General features: G+C 36.7%; 1 long non-coding RNA gene across 1 annotated transcript; it reads right to left on the bottom strand.

The window, feature by feature from the left end:
• Window positions 1-1698: 1698 nt before the first annotated feature.
• LOC140872538 (uncharacterized) lies at window positions 1699-5276 on the bottom strand. Its single transcript, XR_012147850.1, has 4 exons — window positions 5123-5276; window positions 4714-4792; window positions 2098-4624; window positions 1699-1995 (listed from the first exon to the last, which is right to left on the bottom strand). It is a non-coding gene; the product is annotated as an uncharacterized lncRNA (long non-coding RNA).
• Window positions 5277-19978: the final 14702 nt, after the last annotated feature.

Genomic DNA, 19978 nt, shown 5'->3' with positions numbered 1-19978 from the left:
GTAAATATTGGGTTTTAGGTTTCCGCAATAAACTCTGATTAGGTTTGATTAATTACTGTTATTTTTATATTAAGCTAATTACATGCTTAACACTGCTAGTTAGTAGATGACCTGTGTGGGTCACTACATAAGCAATGTATTTATTTAAATTTTGCTTCCTTCAATAAAAAGTGGCTGGTGATTTGTTTATGTTCTTGGTGGTTTTGTATGGAATACAATGGTTTCTGCTAGTAAAAACCATGACTTCTTTAATTTCAGTAACATATTCATTTATTATATCAATATTTATTCATCCGTGAAAGCAAAAGATACAGCCCCTTGTGCATAAATTAAATTATATTGATGCTTGATTTGTGCAAACTTCAAATAACAATAAATGAGCATGTACATTAATTTCACATTCAGAACATACTTTTCTGTGTAAATTTATCTTGGACAATCAAATTTTTTAGGCTAATGACATATATTCGTAATATTTATTGATTTTTAATAACGTTCTGTTATTTTTGTTGCACTAAAACAAGATTTCGATATAGCTCTATTTCCTAAAATGGTGGTGAACACTTGAATTTCAAGTTTTCTTTTATTGTAATAATATTTTTTTAATATAAATTAATGAATATCGATTTTGATTTTTTTTTAGTGAATTGTAGGAAAAACATATGTTGTCTTCTTCAGACGTAAACCTGGTGTATACGAGACATGGGAAGAAGCTCATAGTCAAGTCAACAAATTTAGTGATGCTTCTCACAAATCATTCTGGAGCAAAAATGAAGCATCAAAAGCTTTTTGTGCATATATAGAGAAACAACACTTGTGCTGATTAGACAACTAGTAAAATCTCTAGAAATCAGTGCCGATTAGATATCCTTGTGTATCTTTGACTTGGTTTTGTAGCGTTTGTTCAATATCTCAAGACTGTAATTTCTATTGTATATATACTCGAATTTTTTTTTTTTATTTCATCGAATAAGTGTTTTATTTCCATATTTGGTAATGAATGTGGCTTTTTTGTGTTTTTTGTGCATATTGTTTTGTGAATTATTTTTTGTCCAGATTTGGTAATGAATATGGCTTCATTTATAATCTTTCAATTAAATATTCTTTCTCTAGTTCTTTGTATTCTGTAGAGCTATACCATCGAGAAAATGCTTCTGTCTCACTTTTTTTCAAAGCTGAATACTTTGATATGAAAAACCAGACATGAGATCTTAGTGCAACATGCATCAGCTGGGAATATATATGCCAGATGAAAGTTTCCGATCCTTAGTTAGTATGAGTTACTTCTTTGACTGGTAGTCATATTAACAACATCAAAATTTCATATCTAACTGTCATGATTAACTAAATTCTGCTCTCCTATCCAATTTTTATGGGATTAGCATCCTGTGCAAATTATCTTTTTATTTTTATTCAAATTGGTTTATTGTTTTTTAAATTATCAGAATATTGTTGCCAAATTATTTGGGAAGGCTGTGAGATGATTTATCTCATACAGACCAGTTCCAACAAGTAAAGATCAAGCACAAGTCATAACACTAAATAACGGATACTTCAAATCCAACTAAATCCATTCCATTTCCAAAACAGTAGTGCACAACTTTACTGAACAAAAATCTAATTCATTAAGAAGATAATCGAACAAAAGACATAGAATTAGAATTATATCATTAAACAAGCCCGGAGCCGGTCACAAAATTAGGAAAAAGTTTCTTGAACAATTTCTTAAAGAAACCAAATAGTTATATGGAATCCATGGAGCCAAATGCAAAAAACAAAGACAATAGTAACTTAGACCACCATCAGCTTCCTCCATCGATCTTAAAATCATTTCTTCTTAAAAGGCAGCCCAAGAATTGTTAGAATTGACCACGAGATTTGCTGGTGAAGACAATGACTATCCAACTCTACCTCGAACGCCTATGGAAGCTCGAAGTCATGAGACTGTTGTGAAGCTAACACCATCTTTTACAAAAGCAGGTGTATAAATGTTCACTGATTGGTTAACATATACCGATACAAAAATAAAAACAAAATCACGTCAACCATGTCACTAAGAATATGTATAACAATTACAAATAATATTAAATAACTTACATTTATCGAAGATATTTAACATGAACCTCCTTAAATATTAACCCCGACTTGACGTGCTCTTTTCACCTGTATATAAGTACACACAACAAAAATTTCGTAAACAAGAAAAAAACAATGCAATGAAAATCATTTTTCATTTTCGGTATGTGTAGTTTCTTTTTTCTAGTACTGCTTTGCTGTGTCATGGAATCTTGTTGTACCGCTCTTTGTTGTTGGATGCTTTCAGTCCGGTTACAAATCCTTTTGTTATTCCCAGATCCACCACAAAATTTGCATTTGGTAAAATTCTTTACACCTCTCAATTTATTTTCAGAAGGAGGGGGCTCATCCGGTTCTCTTCTTCGTAATTTTTTCGGTCTACCAACTTTCTCTTTGTAAACTGGAGGCAATGGCGGTGCCAAGTCACATTGAAGCCACAAGTATGGTCCATTGACAGACATGATTCTTGCTTCTTAACACCTTTTTATATGTCTGTACCAAATAATAAGGATGTACATATGTCTCTCGATCATTTTTTGCACCAAATGGCACATACACCGTGCTTGCAAGGAATCCCTGTCAAATCATATTTCCTACAACTGCAAGACCTACTCAATAGGTCAACCGAATGCTGATCACGTCTATCATTTACTCTCTTTATTTGTTAATGCATGTCATCTGACTTCATGGGAGAATACCTAATAGCCTCCACATAGACCTTTGATAACACATCTCTGATCTTTGAACAAAGCCGACCTTTCCATTTCTCAGCCCTTTCTCTATTTTTTTGAAATCTGCCCATCAAAATATTTCGTATTGTCTCAAACATCTCAATTATTGTCTTCTCCTTGGAATCTAATATGAAGCACTTTCGCACATATTGTTCAACAAGATGTCTGATTTAGGAGTGGTGCTGAAGTATGCCTTGGACTAGTGGTTTGCAGGTTTTTTTGCCAGCCATTCATACTCTTTTGCATCAATTTCCTTCAACTCAGCCATGTGCACTTGAAATTCTTCAATTCTTGTCGCCTTTGTTGCAGCGCAAAAGACAATCTTAACTGCCACACTCTTGAATCCATCACGTTTCATGTTGCTTTTTAAATGTCTCACATGAAATCTATGTTCAGCATTAGGAAACAAAGATTCAAGTGCAGGAGTCAAACTTTTTGGCTTATCTTACATAAATGTCAAGGTATGCTGATCATTTCTAACACCAATGTCTTCATCTAGGAGCCGAAGAAACCATGTCCAACTATCTTTTGTTTAACGTTCAACCATTTCATAACATATTAAAAATATGTTATTATTCAGATCCAGCCCCATAGCCAACAACAATTTCCCACCATGTTCCACCTTTAAGAACATCCATCAACACCAATGATCGCCGACAAACATTCTTAAATCGTTGCTTACACGCTGAAAAACAAACATATAACCTTTGAAACCTTGGACCTTAATCACCCTGTCAATTTCAAAACTATATACGATTGCCCCAGCATCGGATCTTTTCAATTCAGCACAATACTTCCTTATTTTTTGAAATTGCTCCTCGATTGACCCTTGCACCAATTTCAGCGCCATTCTTTTAGCCAAGTAGGCTGTATTCCTTGAACAATTTGACTGCAGCATGATAGAAATCTCTTCCTTAAACTCTAAGTGTCTCAATTTAGGATTTGTGCTGAATTTTTTGGCAAAAGTCTTTTCCAACCAAGTTGAGTTCACACACTTGTTTTTCACATCCGTCAAAATTTCTTATTTGCCAACAATTATCATTAGTCATGTTCGCAACATGGATCTTCCAACTACAATTATCATTGTTGCACTTAGCCCAAAGACGGGCATTATCATTTTTTACAAACTTCAAAACCCTACCTTCTCGAATGCAGTAAGTTTGAATTGTGAATTTTCCTTCTTTCTTCGAACTAAAAACTAAGTCAAGATTCAACTCTAATTTTTCAGACACCTTTTTTGAATCAAAAAACGGATAATTTTTTACATCATCCTCGTCAGACTCATAAATACTATTCAGACTATCACTGTCTACACAAACATCTTCTTCACTATCATCCTCCTGCATCTTATGAGACAGATCATCTGTTTTTTCTCTTTCATGAACAATCATAATTTCATTGTTAACAAATGCATCAACTAACCCATGATTTTCTACAAAATCAAACTCATTGTTATCAAAATAAACATTTTCATCTTCATCTTCTTATCGTTTCGACCATCTAAGTGTTCAATATATACTTCAACATCATAGTTTATCGAAACTAGTCTCTAATATTCAACACATCTGCATCATTTTCCAAGTACCTGCCTTCACTAATAGCACTTTTGACTTTGTGCAAAAATCTAAAATACTTTTTATCTTCAAATCCGAGCTCTTCCATAAATCCCCACAATTCAGTCATTCCAAGCTTATCAAGATCGACAGAGTCAAAATATTTAGAACTCCCCCCGATGTATTCATTGTGTTCTCCACGAACTTTGAATCTTCTATTGTAATATATCTTAATTGTAAAGAGATCTGGTTCTCCAATTAATCCTAAATCCAAAAACAAAAAACAATAAAAAATTAGATTATCGAGAAAATGCCTCATAATTTTTTTTTGTGATAATTAAACTACTAATTACCATAATTTGGAGTGTCTTTTGTTGAGAAATTACTTCGTCTGGCCATTAAAAATCCACTCAATCACCTACTGTGTAAAAGCTACACGAATGAAAATAAATCACAATAATGATTTAAAATAATAGTTGATAATTTAGATTACAGATGGTGAATTGCAAAACTTTACATGAAAATTTAGGAAAGGAAAAACTAAGAATATTGATGAATTTCCCAGAAATTCACATTGTTTTCGAAGGCCACTGAAGAACTTATTTTGGTCGGTTGCCTTAAAACCAAGACAAAATTAGCACTGGTTCTATGTACGAATTTAGGGAAGGAAAACTAAAAATATTGGTGAATTCGAGACCGTGCGAGGATTGGTGAAAAAAATTAAACTTGAAAATCGATTCGAAAACAAGTGTTCATGGTTACCTTGACATTGCGAGGATTGGTGAATCGAGCGAACGACGAGCTTTGAAGCTCTGGAATTCTGCAGATGAATGGTGGAGACCGAGTTTCGCTGGAGATAAGTAGGGCATAACTCGAGGAATTGGGAATGAGCTTTTTTCTTGAAGAAGCGTAAGTATTCGACATTCTCCGTTAGAATCTAACGACATTCTTCGTTAGAATCTAACTCCAAATTGACGAAAAAACCAAATAGGTAAAAAAAAAAAAGAAGATTTGAGACTAAACCGGGTCACTAAATTGATTTGTGACTAAACCGAGAAACACCATAAAATTTTTAAATTTATAATTAAGATAACTATATCACCATAAAATTAAAAATTATTATAAAAATCATTTTTAAAGTTTTTAATGTTAATATAAGTAAGATATGAATTTATATACAAAAAGTATGTAAAACAAAAAAATTAATATTAATATCCTATCTATAAATATATATATATATATATATATATATATATATATAAATCAAAATTTAGTCCCTCATTTAGGCGTCTTTCTGATTTAGTCCTCTGTTTTTTCATTAATTGATCCAATTTATTCCTCTGTTTTTTATCGTGTTTCCACAATTAGTCAATCTATCCAATTAAGATTTAAAAATAACGTGGTTTACCTGCTAAGCCTATTAAAACTTTATTTCTTACTTCTTCAACCGATCAACCTATCTTCATCGATCAATTTCTTCAACCGGTTTACCTGCTTAGCCCATTTTGATTTTGATACTTTTGAGATTCTAACATTAATGTTCTTGAAATATTTTCTCTCTCATGTGTGGTGCCATTTCTTGATATAGATCAAACGCCTTTGTTGCATCAATCTTGATGTTTTTGAAGGATGCAACTTGTGGGTTGAAGAGATCTTTGGATTAGTAAAACGACCAGCAGCAGTGTTCTTGCTACGACAAAAGTACTCGTAAGCCTTGAACGAGGTGGTAGTATATGGCGGTGATGGTAGCAGCGGATGCATTGAGATAAGCTGAGCCGTGCGTGAAAGTGGTGGAAGTGAGTGTGAGATCGGTACATCGTCCAAAACATCCTTTTTCGTTGGAATTTCATCTGTCTCTGGGAAGTAGACTACTTTGTTGAACTTGTGAGGAGGCAAAGTTGTATTCTTACTGCCGAACCCTATTAGTTTTTTCATCATCATAGCTGATTTATCCACACACATCATTTGATTTGGTAATGATTTTGAGTTCTGCTTCCTCTGTATTTTCATCAACTTCTTTCATGTTATCAAAAACTTTTTCAAACTCATCAACTTTGTTTCCCTCCTCTACATTTTCTAGCTGGGAAGTAGGAGAATTGATCTGTAGTAACCCGCACCGTGATCACCTACTAATCAGAAACTTAAGCATGCAATTAAAATTAAATAATATTAATCAGACTAACTGCGGAATCTAAAAATAAAAATAATACCAGGTAAGCAAAACCTAGTGGTCAACCCTGCTATATATCCAGCCTTGGTCACCACCTAACCTCCCTGTCTCCGGGAGAATTACCTGCAAATTTCCCATGGAATAGAGCATCCAGCCAATAAAAAATAACCAGAAGTGAGTCTTACATGTTCAGTATGAGAGTATGAGTATACACTATTATATGCACATGAATGCAAATGAACTGGGTACCAAGACACTCGGTCAAGAAACTAGCTCATAGACCGGGCCCAGGGTATATAGCACGCTGCGTCGTCACCTCAGGAGGTGGCTCATATACCCAGTGGATAATGGTGACCTGATACTAGTACATCTGTCCAACCATCACGGTGACCTGACACAAGACTTATGTATCCAACCATCCACAACTCATAGGGTGAGCATCCTACTACAGTATACCTCTAAGGTAAAGGCTCAATATGCTCTTGTATGCAACATACAATCATGACATGTTGTATATAAAGGCATATAGAACATGCAATCACATAATCCATGCAAACACATAATACATGCACTGGCGGTTCCAGTATAGGGCAAAGGGGGGCAGCTGCCCCCCCTTGAATTTTTTTTAAAATTATTAAAATACCCTTATATTTTAAAAATTATAATTTATGAACATAAATTAGGAATCAAACACGGAAATACAAAAAAGAGGTCAAAAAATTTAAGTTAATCTAATAATGTGTGCAAAGTGATCCGAAAATTTATGGCTCGTAATTTAATAAATTGTAGTCCAATCACTAAGTTTTTAAACTTAAACACAAATAATTTTAAGTTTTTTAAACCTAAAAACAATTTTTTGAAGCAAAAATTGTTAATTTACAAGCTTGTGAGTTTGAATTTTATTTTACCAGTTGTAAAAACTACAGTGAAGAGAAAATTTTTTGCTGAAAAGATTATTACGAATATTAATTAATTATACTGAAATATATATATATATATATATATATATATATTAGTTTATCGAATGAAGTTATTATTAATTATTTTCAAAAAATGGAAAGTCGTAGGGGTAAATTATAAGTGAAATTTGAAATCTAAAAATATTATTTAAATGAGAGTACTATATTTAAATTTTGTTATGTGGTGATTATGTATTTATATATATATATATATATATATATATATAAAAATATTATATATCTATATATAAAATATATATATATATATATATATATATATATATATATGATCTTTTATTCTGCCCGGCTGCCCCCCTACATAAAATTCCTGGATCCACCCCTGAATACATGCATACTCAATCTGGATATCTCGAATAATACTTTCGTACCTTACTAAGTTAGATCCTAGAAGCTCCCATATAGGTCCAAGCTTACCATGCAGTACTACAATATAAATAACCATGCATTACCTAGCATGCCAAACATCATATACTAGGCTCTAAAAGCCTTAATTAAACTATAGCCTACTCCCTATCTACTATAGGAAACTAAAGCCATATCTTCGTTCGTCGTCAGCCCGCTTTTAACGCCCCGTTTTTATCTTAATTGAACTTATTTGAGATATTCAGTGATTTCAGAATTAGAGAGCCGAACTTTTACTTATCAGGGACTATTTTGCAATTTTTGGATTTTTAGGGACTAAATTGTAAATTATGAGATTGTTATATTGTGTGAGTTGACTAAGTCTTTTCATTATCCTTCTCATCCCCTCCAAGACGCCATGCTCCATTGAAGGCGGTTCCAAAGCTTCCCAAGCTTTCAGATTTCAGTCTGAGCACAATCTGTCCGATAGAATCGATTTCTGACTTGATATCTACGATCAGAGCTTCGAGTGCTTCGTTTGGATGTAAGTTTATCTTAATTCTGAGAGGTTGGAATTTTTGGATATTGTTAGAATTAATTTATATTCAGAGAGGATGATTATTAGATAGCTGTGACAGTATATCTAAGACGGTTCGAAGATCTAACGACGATCAGATTTGATATGATTTTTCTTATTATTTTCGAAATTCTGAATTTTGAGATGTGTTGGTTTTTTTTTGGATATGATGTTTGAGGATTGGAATGAGTATATTGAATTGATATCCTGCTGTCTGCATTTCCGGTTTGATCAGTTTATAGCCGTTATGCCGTCAGTTTGAAGTTTGAACGTCGTTTTGATGCTTTGAGTTTTACCGAGTTTGATATGAGTTTTGATGTAGATTTTGATCTCGGTGACTTCTTCAGATAGATTGAGTTGAAGTCCTTGAAGATTGTGAACCCGACAGTCTTGATCAGTGTAGAAGAGTTGAGCCGGTATAGTATCGATGTCTTTCTTTATCGATTGATTGAACTTGACTTGGATATTGAATTGAGGATTTGTTGTTTTCAGATTGAAGTTTTTGGAACGACAAAGAAGAGGTATAAGACGACTTTGGAATGAAATAGGACGATTAACTTGAATCTGGATTGATTCGAGTGTCCTAGAAGAAATCACATATTGCATGTTTATATGCTTATTTGAACTTATGATTGAATTGATGATTGAATGCATGAGATTTCATATGCATTTATTTTGAGCCGATTGATTATTCATTTTGAATTAGAAGATCTGGAGATTATAGTTGAGTGACCTTGGTAGACGATTTACTACAAGTGTCGATTAACTCACTATAATGCCCTAGAGTCTAGAGGATTAAAATATACCTCATCCACCTCGAAAGAGGAGTTCGGTGTGATTGTTGGATATTTTAACCTCGGGATCCCAAACCAAAGAAAGAAAGAAGAATTCCTTTTGATTATCTGAGTCTGATAATCCAGAAGTTTTAAAGTAATGCATATCATTTTAATTCCGCAATTGAATGAATTACTTGAGGTATATGTGGAATTTGATTATATATCATGTTTTGATATATTATGTGATATTGTATGCTAGTCTCTTTTACTGGGAATATTATTATCACCGGATTATCCGGCTGTTGTCTTTGTTTGTATGTGTACTTGGCAACAGGTGGGGCAGGATCAAGCCAGAGACATCTTGGATAGGTGGATGAGAGAGTAGAAGTGAGGCCCTTGGTTTTAGGAGTTGAATTGAATTCAAACTCAATTTGTATTTTGGTATTGTAAACCTAGAATTGAAGCATGTTCTATTAGTTTGGATGAATGCATAACTCTAGAACTACTTTGTATGGATTATGCATGTTGAATAAGTTCATGCATATTGATTGGTTTGTGTTTTGATTGAGTTGGGATTTGAAATGTTGAAAGAAAACCAGAATTATTTTCTGGTACAGAGCATCTCGCTCGATCGGTTGAATCTTACCGATCGAGCGAGCACCCCTGTACCGAGGCAGAGAGTTGGGCATTTCTTGTCCGCTCGATCGGTAAGATTTTACCGATCGAGCGGAGGCTTTTTTTTTTTCCCGGCAGAGTCTTGGAAATTTTTTGGCGGCTCGATTGATAATATTTTACCGATCGAGCGAGCACCCCTTTTAAATTTTTTTTTTTCATTTCTTAATCCTTATTGTTTAATTGAGTTGATGAATTGGATTACGATTAATTAGATGATTAGAATCGAGGCCTCACATTAAGTGGTATCAGAGAGATAAGATCTTGGACTAAATTTAGAAGAGAGCGGGGTAGATCGAGTCCGCTTGTATTGACTTCTCGCGTGTGTTTGAGTTATTTAATTGATTTATTAAATACGATGCGAGCATGATTTATTGATTGAGAATTATTTGAATTATTTGATTATGTGATTTAATTTATAAAGCATGAATTGATTGAGATATGAATTATAATTATTCTTTGGATCCGAGTCGAAGATCAGAGGTGGTGGGACACTGGAATTTTGAGATTGAGTTATCTGTGTTCTAATCCCTTTGATTTTAGATGCGTACTCGAAGAAGATTGAACATGAATACTCCTCCAGTTTTTCCTACTACTGAAACTCCACCTGTAGTGACCCCACAGAATGACCAGGGCGATACGGTTGAGAATCAGATGGATGCCGCGGCTACCCCTATGGAAACCTTACTGAAGAGGTTTCAGTCTTTCCGACCACCGATCTTGAAAGGTACGGAGAATCCCATGGATTTCGAGGGCTGGTTGGATGATATAGAACAGCTTGTTGATTCTCTCGACTATTCCAATGACCGGCGAATTAGATTGGTTATTCATCAGCTGCACGGAGTGGCTAAGAAATGGTAGACCTCGACTAAGAAAGCCATGGAGAATAGAGGTATGCTTATAAACTGGATTCTGTTCAAGACTGAGTTTTATAAACGATTCTTCCCAGTTTCATACCGTAAGGATAAGAATGCCGAGTTCGCAAATTTGAAGCAAGGAAATTTGATTATCGAAGATTATGTTACCAAATTTGACAGTCTATTGAGGTTTGCTCCACACATTTCTGACAATGAGGAAGCGAAAGCTGACCACTTTATTAACGGTCTGAACCCTGATATCTTTGTTCTGGTAAATACCGGAAGGCCGAATAACTTTTCTGATGCAATGGATCATGCCAAGGGTGCGGAAGCTGGACTGATGAGACAGAGAGGGAATCAGTTTGCACCTCAGCAACAACAGAGACAGTTTCAGGCCCAACCGTCCCAATACCAGAATCAACCACCGAGGACTGAAGGTGGTAGCAGTGGAGGTTATAAGAAGAATTACTTTCGTCCCAAAGGAAAAAAGTTTAAAAACTCGGGAAGCAGTTCTTCAAGTTCTTGTGGCTCGAAACAAAACAGTTACAGTCAAGGTTCAGGTTCCTCTGGTACTTCTTGTAGCAAGTGTGGAGGTCGTCACTCAAGTGACCAGTGTAGGGAAATATTTGGGAATTGTTATATTTGTCAGCAGACAGGGCATTATGCTAGACTTTGTCCTCAACGGGGCTCTGAACAAGCACAGAGTGGAAATGCTTCTCGACAGTCATCTCAGCCTCAGAGGCAATTGAATGCACTTCACTCTTTCCAATCTCAACAACAGAATCGTCAAGGAGGCAACCAGAATTTGAACCAACCTCCTAGACAGCAAGCGAGAGTGTATGCTCTGAATGAGGATCAGGCTCAGGCTGCACCTGATGATGTGATTGAAGGTAATTGTTTGATCTTTGATTATCCTGCTAATATTTTGATAGATACGGGTGCTTCTCACTCTTTCATATCTGAGAAATTTGTGTTGATGCATGCCTTGCCTTTTGAGCCATTACCTACTGTAGTTTCTGTTACTTCACCTTTGGGTGGAAGAATTGTTGCGAGGAATTTCGTTAGAAATTGTGGATTGAGTTTTGAAGGAAATTTGATCGAGATCGACTGTATTATACTTGGTTTGTCTGACTTTGACTGCATAGTTGGCATAGATGTTTTGACTAAGTACAGGGCTATAGTAGATTGTTTTCAGAAGATAGTCCATTTCAGACCAGAGATGTCAGACGAGTGGAGATTCTTTGGTAAGGGTTCTCGTTCTAGAATTCCTTTGATTTCTGTATTGTCTATGACTAGATTGTTGCAGAAAGGAGCCGAGGGATTTTTGATTTATGCGGTCGATGTTTTGAAGTCTAGCCCTGAGTTGATTGACATACCAGTGGTTAGAGAGTTTCCTGATGTGTTCTCGGATGAGATTCCGGGATTACCGCCTATTCGTGAGATTGAATTTGGCATCGAATTGACGTCAGGTACTCAGCCGATTTCTAAAGCTCCATATAGAATGGCTCCGATTGAATTGAAGGAATTGAAGGAGCAGTTGGAAGAATTGATTGCCAAGGGATACATTCGACCTAGTGTATCGCCTTGGGGTGCTCCTATTCTGTTTTTTAGAAAGAAATGGCTCTATGCGTCTCTGCATTGACTACCGCCAACTGAACCAGGAGACGGTTAAGAACATGTATCCTTTACCTTGTATAGATGATCTTTTTGATCAATTGCAGGGTTCGTGTATCTATTCGAAGATAGATTTGAGGTTTGGGTATCATCAACTAAGAGTTCGTGAAGAGGATGTTCCTAAGACTGCGTTTCGAACGAGGTATGGCCACTTTGAATTTCTTGTCATGCCGTTCGATATGACTAACGCCCCAGCAGTCTTTATGGGGTTGATGAACTGAATCTTTCAGCATTTTCTAGATGAGTTTGTTATTATTTTCATTGACGATATCCTGATCTATTCGAAGAGCCGTGCTGATCATGCAGAGCATCTGAGGATTGTTTTGCAGATTTTGAGAACCGAACAGTTTTTTGCCAAACTGTCGAAGTGCGAGTTTTGGTTGGACCGAGTCGTTTTTATTGCTCACATTATCTCGGGAGATGGGATTTCTATCGATCCCAGCAAGATCGAGACAGTTATGAACTGGCGTAGGCCGACTTCTGTGCCTGAGATTCAAAGTTTTATGGGTTTAGCTGGTTACTATCGCAGATTTATCCAGGGTTTCTCTTCTATTGCGAAGCCGATTACCCAGCTGACTCAGAAGAAAGCGCCTTTTGTTTGGACTGAAGAGTGTGAGAACAGTTTCATTGAGTTGAAGAAGAGATTGACTAGTGCTCCGATACTTTCTATTCCATCAGGTTCTGGAGGTTTTACGGTGTATTGCGATGCTTCTCATTTTGGTCTTGGATGTATTCTTATGCAGAGGAAGCACGTGATAGCGTATGCGTCGAGGCATTTGAAACCGAACTGGTCCGCATGCTCCGAATTACTTTGGGCCTTCCGAACTCGTTTGGCTGTTTTTGGACTGTCTGAGACCCCCGGGACCCTTCCTACCATTTTTTGACGTTCCAAATCTGATTTTCCACTTATTTTTACCAAATAAGGACTCTTTAAACATGTTTTGACACTTTTAAAATTATATATCATTTTCTAACATGTTTAAAATAACTTAATCTTATAAAATGGAATCGGGCTACTACATGATCAAACTCAAAACAAGCCTTACGTCCCCACAAGAGCATGTAAATACTTTATTGGAGGAAAAACAATAGATTCAAGAATGAGCTTGCTGTCTTTTTAGTGGGAACGAATGTGGACTGAAACACCATGTTGGGGATCGGTAGCGTGTGTAGAGGGGAGGGGGGGGGGGGGGAATACACACTTATAAACTTTTACTTTAAAAGATACGATGATTGAGCAATTGTTAGTCCACTCAACCGATTTTTCTTTTAGCTTCCTAGATAAAGAAGAACTACTTTAAATAGTGCGGAAAAAGTTCTCACTAAGCTAGGTGATAAATATGGAGAGTAGAGTAATGTAGTAAAGTAAATGAACACATATATATTTATGGATGTTCGGAGATCAAACTCCTACGTCACCCTTCTTCCTCACGAGAAAGATACACTAGAAGACTTTGGTTATTACAATGCCTTGTAATACACTCGATCCAAGTTAGGACTTATCAATCGCCTAAGATGGAACTCCTAGATTTACACTGATAAGATCTCAAGTTCTTATCAAACTTTACCTCAGCTGATGATGATAAATGTCTAAGCTGCTTGAGAGCTTAGATTCTCAAATCCTTGTGACAATGAGTGTTCTTCAAACAACTGCTTGGATCTGAGTAACCCTTGAGTAGATCTCTTTGATAGATCAGATGTGCTTTCGACAAGGAGGGTTAAGTGACCAGTAGAGTATTCAGAGTAGTTTCACGTGCTCAAGTATGCAAATATTTTTGTGTGGACGTTGTTTTCTTTTTCTTCTTGATGAGCTCTGATTTTTATATCAATTTTTCTAACGTCTTTTTCTTTTTGTAAACGGTAGGAAAACGTCTTGAGTGTCAGATGTCATTCCTGATTTGTGAAAGGAATTTATCTTCTGAAGTATCTGTACTCGGAGCGCCTTAAATTGTCTATTCAATGTGTCTCGGCATTAAATGCAATTTATGGCTTTTCTCACTTTATCAGACGGCTCCTTAAATGCTTCGTATTTTGCATTTGAGTTTTCTTGTCAACTATCCGATGCTGGGAATTTGTGACTTTTGAATTCATCAGATATATAATGTGAGACCTCGGTTCTAAACATCTAAGATTGGATAAAACAAAAATTAAGCATACACGATCAAAGATTAAAAGCAATAAATTTTTTTTTAAAACAATGCTCTCTCGATCGGTAATACATTACCGATCGAGCGGGCCATCTACTCCAAGTCTCTGCCGAGACTTAACAAAGGCCCTCCGCTCGATCGGTAAAATCTTACTGATCGAGCGGACACAAATGCCCAAACTTTCTGCCTCAGTTCAAGGGTGCTCGCTCGATCGATAATAATCAACCGATCGAGCGGCACAGTTCTGCAGAAAAGAAAAACAAAAATGCTCTCCTCAACAAGCAACACAACACCTCAAATCTCAATATACGACATGCATAACTCACACCAATCGACATGCATAATCCAAAATAAGGTAGTTCTAGAGTTCATACAATCTCAAAATAGTAACATGATTCAGTCTAGTTTATTCAATACAAAACATAACGAGTTCGAATACATTCTAAGTTCGATTACAAATTTGACTTCTACAACAACAAGGCCTCACTATATCAACTCGACCACCTAGCCATGCGATCTTGACTCGGTCCTGCCCCACCTGCCGCCAAGCACACATACAAAGACAAGACAACAGCCGGATAATCCTGTGAGAATAACTTTCCCATTATAAGCAACAAACATGTAATATCACTCAATACATCAACTAGTGATGTACAATTATCAACAATGCAATTCAATGAGGAATCTAAAATGAAATGCATGTCTTTAAAATCCTGGATTATCAAGTCTGGATAATCAAAAGGTACTCCGGTTATTATCTTCCTCTATTGGGATCCCGAGGATAAAATACCACAAACAATCACACCGAACTCCCCTTTCAAGGTGAAAGATTGTACTTAGATCCTCTAGACTCTGAAGCAACTATAGAGGGTTAAGTCGGTCATTGCAGTAATTTTCCTGCCAATGCCCCCCGCTATAATTCTTAGAACGTCTAACTCAAAATGAAATAAATCATTTTGCAAAATATGAATGCAATGCAAAACATAACTCAATCAATAAATTCAAATAAATCAATTAACATGCAAGTATGTGATTTCTTTGGAATACTCGAATCAAGTCGGATTCGAGTTAATCGTTCCATTCAAGTCTATGTTGTCTTATACCTTTCTCGATTCAAATGCTGCTCCAACTGGATTGCTACAAGGACAAGAATTCCTATCACAATCCAAACGAATATAAATATAACGAAAAATGGGGGGTAATCTCGATACCAAACCTCGATCGACTCTTCGACGATTCGAAATCCAAGAACTCTGAGTCCAACAATGCTCAAATAAGTCTGAAAGGATATAATTAAGAACATAAATCACTCCAAATCAAAAAATTCTCAAAAACTCAATCAAACTCCCAAAATCCGAAAAATCTCAAACCGACGGCATAACGACTATATTTTGATCAAACCGTAAACGCAGACAGCAGTATAATATCGATATCAACTCAAATCAATACCAAATAAAAACTTAGAACTCAAACCCATCAAATCTCAAAATCCATATTTTCAAAAATCACTGCAAAAATCATAACAATTCCGAATGACGCTCTATCTCAAAACCGACTGAGAATAAAGGATAAGAACTCGGTCAAGAACAACATAACCGAAACTCAATCGATTCTAACAACATCAGAAAATAGAAGTATAACTGATCGGAGAAATCCTTACGGCATAACGGAGCTCTCGCAGCCGTGATCGCTAATCTGTCTTCAGAAATAATTTATAACGGACGGATTGAGCAAAAACTGAAATCACAAAGCTTGAAGAAATCTTGGAGCGCCTTCAATGGAGGGAGACGTGAAGGAGGAGGAGGGTGGAGTGAAAGAATAAGTCAAAGATTGCTTTAATATCTAACAATCTCTAATTTTGCATTTTAGTCCCTGAAAAATCCGAAATTTGCAAAATAGACTCTGATCAAAATCAAGTCGGCTCTTTAACTCTGCAATCTCCGATTATCTCAAATAAACTTAATTAAGATAAATTTAGGGCGTTACAATTCTCCCCCTCTAAGAATAGATTTCGTCATCGAAATAAATAAGAGATCACAAAAACGAGATGGAATCAAAAGGCTGTAATAAGAATTCACTCCTCATAAATAATTCCAAAATTTCTTCTCGGTTAATTCAGTAATACTCCGTCCGTCTATCGAAAGTCATCTCATACGCATCAGAAAATCCTTCTATATTCAGTCACAAATCGAATCATCTCTGGTTCCAACTCATGCGACACAGAAAGTCATCTCTAATAACGGGGATCTTCCTCTATTATCGACAAATCTTGAAAAGTGCCCTCAATAGTTTATCAAATAGGAGTCGTTGTACGGAGTCTCCACAAGAATTCAAGGATTCTGCCAACTAGTGCTAAGTCGAGCACTACAACACATAGCATCTCCTCTAACGTTTGTCTCGTCTGATCTGGCTGTCCGTCGTTATGAGGATATAGAAATAAAATAAGTTGCAATCAAACCAAAAATGTATCCTCGAGGTCTATGCCGAAAGAATGAGCGCATCAAGGATCTCTGTCTAAATTGATAGACTTCGGCAAATCATACAATCTGACAAAATTTTTGATAGAAAAACTAACATCTGATCATGTCTGAGGATCATTCCGTAGGGAAATACAAGGAAGATTCATCAATCGGTCAATCATAAGAGATAGTAGATAAAATAAGAACAAATTCTTCGACTTCTAAGATTAGAAAAGATCGCGGAAATCTCTTCGTAAGGAAATGATGCCAAATCTTCCGATCAATAAGATCACTGTGAACTCAAGTCCAGAGCCAGACCATGAGTCTCGAGCGTCTTCTGCTGCCTCGATGTCTAAACTAGAGCGTGATTCCTCTGAATAAGAGTATATCCAAAATCTCGTTAAGAAGAAATGCTAAGTACTGAAAGATCATCCTTACCGAATTCAAGAATACTGAAGTGCTGATCAGCAAAATTCCATCACCAGATCATACAATCTAGGAAAATTTTATCTCGATCCAATCAGGATTCAGACATCGAAGAATAGCATACAACTATTCGGCACCAAAATCTGAAATACGATTCTCAAAAGCTCTGAATGATCAGTACAATTCTCATTCCAAAAAGACAAGAAATCATCGATAAGAATTCCTAGCTTCAACTAATACTTCTGAAAGATCCGGTTAATAGAGGAATTAACAACACTACAGGAGTATTCGACAATTCGAATGACTCAAAAAAATTTTAGAGGCATGATAAACATTAAACAGATTCTTCAATAAGAAGGCAAGAGACTCGCCAGTATCTATTAGTACAAAAAAAGCAGAAAAACCAAAATTGAACGTTTACCTGTTATGTCGTTATCAAGTGAAAACTGAGTCTGATCCTCGGTCAGAGCAAAGACTCGTGCCTGCTGTCTGGGAGGTTGGTTCGCATGTTGGCTACCTTCCTGTCTATTCTGCTGTTGAGGTTGGAAAGAATGAACCAAAGATTCTTGCCGCTGAGGCAGAGCTGTCTGTCTCGAATAAATTCCACTATGAGCTTGCTCAGAGCCCCGCTGAGGACATAATTTGGCAAAGTGTCCTGCCTGGTTACAGATGTAGCAGCTTCCAAAAATACCTCTACACTGATCACTGGAGTGACGACCTCCGCAATTGGCACAAGACATGCCTGACTGACCCGAACTCTGTCCGATCCGAACTGCCTCGAGCCACTAGAGCTCGAAGAACTGCTTCTGTGCTTCTTAAACTGCTTCCCCTTCGGATGATAGTAATACTTCCTATTTCCTCCACTGCTACCACCCTCAGAACTCGGTGGTTGATTTTGAAATTGGAAAGATTGATTCTGGAAATGAGATGGTTGGTTCTAAAACTAACTGGTCTGTTGAGGCACAACTGGAGCTCCTCTCTGTCTCCACAATCCTGCTTCATCTCCTTTTGCATGATTCATGGCATCCGCAAAATTATCTGTCCTAGCAGTGTTGACCAACGTGAAGATGTCGGGGTTCAGACCATTAATGAACTGGTCGGCTTTTGCTTCTTCTTTGTCGGCAATGTGCGGTGCAAATCTCAGCAAACTATCAAACTTAGCTACAAACTCAATATTCAGATTCTCCTGCCTCAGATTGGCAAACTCGGCTCCCTTGTCCTTTCGGTACGAAACTGGGAAAAACCGCTTATAAAAATTAGATTTGAAAATATTCCAGTTAATAGCTGTACCTCGGTTTTCCATGGCTTTCTTCGTCATGATCCACTAGTTCTTAGCAACACCCCGCAGCTGATGAATAACCAACCTGGTTCTGTGGTCGTCAGAGTAATCAAGGGAATCGAACAACTGATCAATGTCGTCCAACCAGCTCTCACAGTCAACGGGATTCTCTGTACCCAGCAACAAAGGCGGGTTAAACGACTGAAACCTCTTCAGTAAGGTTTTCATAGGTGTCGCTATGGCATCCATCTAAACAGTTTCGGTACTAGCTTGTTCGTTCGGAGTAGTAACTGGCAGTGAGTTTCTGTTAATTACTCAACGAGGATCCATCTGATAAACAAAGGTTATGACACAAGATATCTCATCGCTGCAATTCGGTGCCCCTTACAACCCCTCAGAATTTCGGATACCAATCGATAACAAAAACAGTTATATCTCAAGTAGATCATGCTTTATCAATTTAAATCACATAACCATGTAACTCAAATAATCCTCAATCAATAAATCAGGCTCGCATCGTATTTAATAAATCAATTAAATAACTCAAACACATGCGAGAAGCCAATTCAAGCGGACTCGATCTACCCCACTCACTTCTAGTTCAACCAAGAACTTATCGCTATGATACCACTTAATGTGAGACCTCGGTTCTAAACATCTAAGATCGGATAAAACAACAATTAAGCATACACGATCAAAGATTAAAAACAATAATTTTTTTTAAAACCGTACTATCTCGATCGGTAATACATTACCGATCGAGCGGGCCATCTACTCCAAGTCTCTGCTGAGACTTAACAAAGGCCCTCCGTTCGATCAGTAAAATCTTACCGATCGAGCGGACACAAATGCCCAAACTTTCTGCCTCAGTTCAGGGGTGCTCGCTCGATCGGTAATAATCAACCGATCGAGCGACACAGTTCTGCAGAAAAGAAAAACAGAAATGCTCTCCTCAACAAGAAACACAACACCTCAAATCTCAATATACGACATGCATAACTCACTCCAATCGACATGCATAATCCAAAACAAGGTAGTTCTAGAGTTCATACAATCTCAAAATAGTAGAACAGGTTTCAGTCTAGTTTATTCAATACAAAACATAACGAGTTCGAATACAATCTAAGTTCGATTACAAATTCGACTTCTACAACAACAAGGTCTCACTATATCAACTCGACCACCTAGCCATGCGATCTCTGACTCGGTCCTGCCCCACCTGCCGCCAAGCACACATACAAAGACAAAACAACAGCCGG

The sequence above is a fragment of the Henckelia pumila genome, unplaced genomic scaffold (assembly GCF_033568475.1).
Source record: "Henckelia pumila isolate YLH828 unplaced genomic scaffold, ASM3356847v2 CTG_466, whole genome shotgun sequence".
Classification (NCBI taxonomy): Eukaryota; Viridiplantae; Streptophyta; class Magnoliopsida; order Lamiales; family Gesneriaceae; genus Henckelia; species Henckelia pumila.
The sequence above is the reverse complement of the archived record's forward strand: the minus strand, read 5'-3'. Positions and strand labels throughout refer to the sequence as shown.